The sequence below is a fragment of the Sinocyclocheilus rhinocerous genome, unplaced genomic scaffold (genome assembly GCF_001515625.1).
Source record: "Sinocyclocheilus rhinocerous isolate Xijiao unplaced genomic scaffold, SAMN03320098_v1.1 scaffold2736, whole genome shotgun sequence".
NCBI lineage: Eukaryota > Metazoa > Chordata > Actinopteri > Cypriniformes > Cyprinidae > Sinocyclocheilus > Sinocyclocheilus rhinocerous.
This window is the reverse complement of record NW_015653614.1, coordinates 34,854-37,297: the sequence shown is the minus strand read 5'-3', so window position 1 is coordinate 37,297 and position 2,444 is coordinate 34,854. Positions and strand designations below refer to the sequence as shown.

Sequence of the window (2,444 nt, the reverse complement as noted above, 5' to 3'; positions counted from 1 at the left end):
TGTTCAGTACTCTTTTCTCCTACTATATAGTAGGTAAGTAGGCATATTAGAACGCAAATTAAGTATACATGCGTCCGAATCTCGCGAGAATTATTGCAATTTTCGCCTACTCTTTTATGAATACTGAGGATTCAAACATACTCATTTGCTCGCCTACTGCTTTTTGCCTACTATATAGTATAGAAGTATGCCATATCGGACGCAGCCACTGAGTCATTAATTCAGTGGATTCTTTCCAAACTGCTGATTCATTGAGGAACCAAGTAAGAAACAATGGATCAGTGAATCATTGACTCACCCGATTCGTTCAAAAACTCACATTCATTCAGTAAGGAAACACCGCTGTTAGCGAAATCAAGCAAAAAAAAAATAAAAAATACAATGTCTTTACATTGTAATTTACTTAATATTAATTTCTTGTTCATTGAGTTATTACACGAAGAAAAGTCTGCCATACACCATGTTAACCGAATCGCTCTGCCTGTGTGTCCTGGAAAGTGTGCTGCGCCACCGAGAGATGCTCAAAAATGCAAATCAGACACATAATTTAAAAAATAATAAGAAATATAATTATATATTTTATAAAAATATAATACTTTTTTGAAGAATGTTGATTTTCATTTTCAAATAATTTATCTAGTAAAGTACACCGCCTGCCTCCAAAAGATCTAATCTCATTGGCTGGATTGTACAGACCATATAATCTCTTATCTACGGTTGGTCAGTTTACATGTCAATCAGAAGTACGAGCCTCAGTGGGCGGGTCTTGTCAGAGTGAATGATGACGTAAGCAGACACTGTTGGATGAGCAGCGAGCAAATCTGTGCTTCTAATAGAAATTGTTTTAATGCGCATGAAATCTCAGTGAAGAAGCATTCAGGGCATAAAAATAAAAACATTCGAGGCTTTACTGCAAACTTCCGGGGCTTCAGCCCCTTTAGCTGAGCCGATAATGACATGATTCAGCGCTTTAACTGATCGATGACAGACAGCAGAGGATAATTTCTCGAGGTGTACTGGGGCCTCATTTATAAAATACTGCGTAGAAAGAATCCTAAATGTGATTTTACAATCATTTCTCAAAGTGCATATGTGGGATTCGTAGAACGAACGCACGCACAGAAAACATGCATACGCCTCTCTTTTAGATGTGAAATCTATAAATTGCAATGATCTTGAAATTGTGCGCAGCTGAACAGTTTCAGATCTCCGCCTTGTAAACAATGTCTAATTAATGTCCTTGACTTATAAAAGAGCAGCTGACAATGTCCAACTCTTTTACAAGCGGCAAGAATGGCTTATATTTCCAAAAACCTGCAGCACTCGGGCAAACAAAAGTGTGTACGTCTGCTCCGACCCTGACGTGGTGCTAAGCTCTTTTCCTCGTCAAAGACCGTTTTTATAAATATGAACGTTGCCGTGGATTTTAGCGCACGCACACTCTACGATCAAATCTGTGCGTACGCACGTTTTATAAATGAGGCCCCTGATCTTTCATCTGTGATGGAAACATGCCAGTTCTGTCTGTTCGGAGACACTGATTTTGTGCTAGTAATATATTCTTATTGCGCTGATCAGAGACACTTATCATCTATTACTGTTCAGCGTTTTATTCTTTCTCACACTGAAATACTAAAAAGCGGATGTTTTTGTTCAGACCAAAGCGAAAATAGACCCATATTTTTACGCAGCAAACATGATAATTTATACTTTTGACTCATCTTCTTAAAAATGGTTTAAATAAATGTCATGTTTATCATTTTATAAAACTTTGTTTTTGTGAAAAAAACTTTGTTTTTACAATTACCATTGCCCCACCCCGCTGATACAGTATTAATCTTATTTGTGCAGCTCTTAAAAAAGGTCTTAAAAGTCTTTCAATTTGATACACATTTTGTGTAGGTATAAAGTTTACTCTGTTCTTCTCCGAGTTCAGCGGCCAATTACCTTCATGTCTTTCAGGAGAAGAGAATTAATTAATGTTTCAACGGCGCCATCAACTAACATGATCAATAAAGGTGCTTAAATGATTAAATAATTTACTTACAAATACTTGAGAAGATATTTCATGATATGGTTAACAAGTTTGGCAATATTTCGAATAAAAAAGAAAAATGAAATAAAACCAATACATCAGTTATACAGCGCTATTGTGATTAAGTGCATGACGCCCTCGCTCCTTTGATGAATAATTTCTAATACAAATAATTATTTACAATCTTGATTTTTAGGAATAAAAGCATATTATTTCATCTTTAAACCCACAGAATTATATTGTGATCTGGCTGAATAAAAGGCTCGTGCTGTTAAAAAGCCAACAAAGAGAAAAAGGTGTGTTTCTATTGTTCAGACACGCTCTGTCTCTCTCTCTGTGTGTGTGAGTGTGTGTGTGTGTGTGTGTGTGTGTGTGTGAGTGTGTGTGTGTGTGTGTGTGTGTGTGTGTG

General features: G+C 36.5%; 1 protein-coding gene across 1 annotated transcript in view; it reads left to right on the top strand.

Annotated features, from left to right (window-relative positions):
* Positions 1-2,444, top strand: part of gpc2 (glypican 2) — a 40,550-nt gene that overhangs the window by 7,405 nt on the left and 30,701 nt on the right. The gene's annotated exons all lie outside the window — the stretch shown is intronic.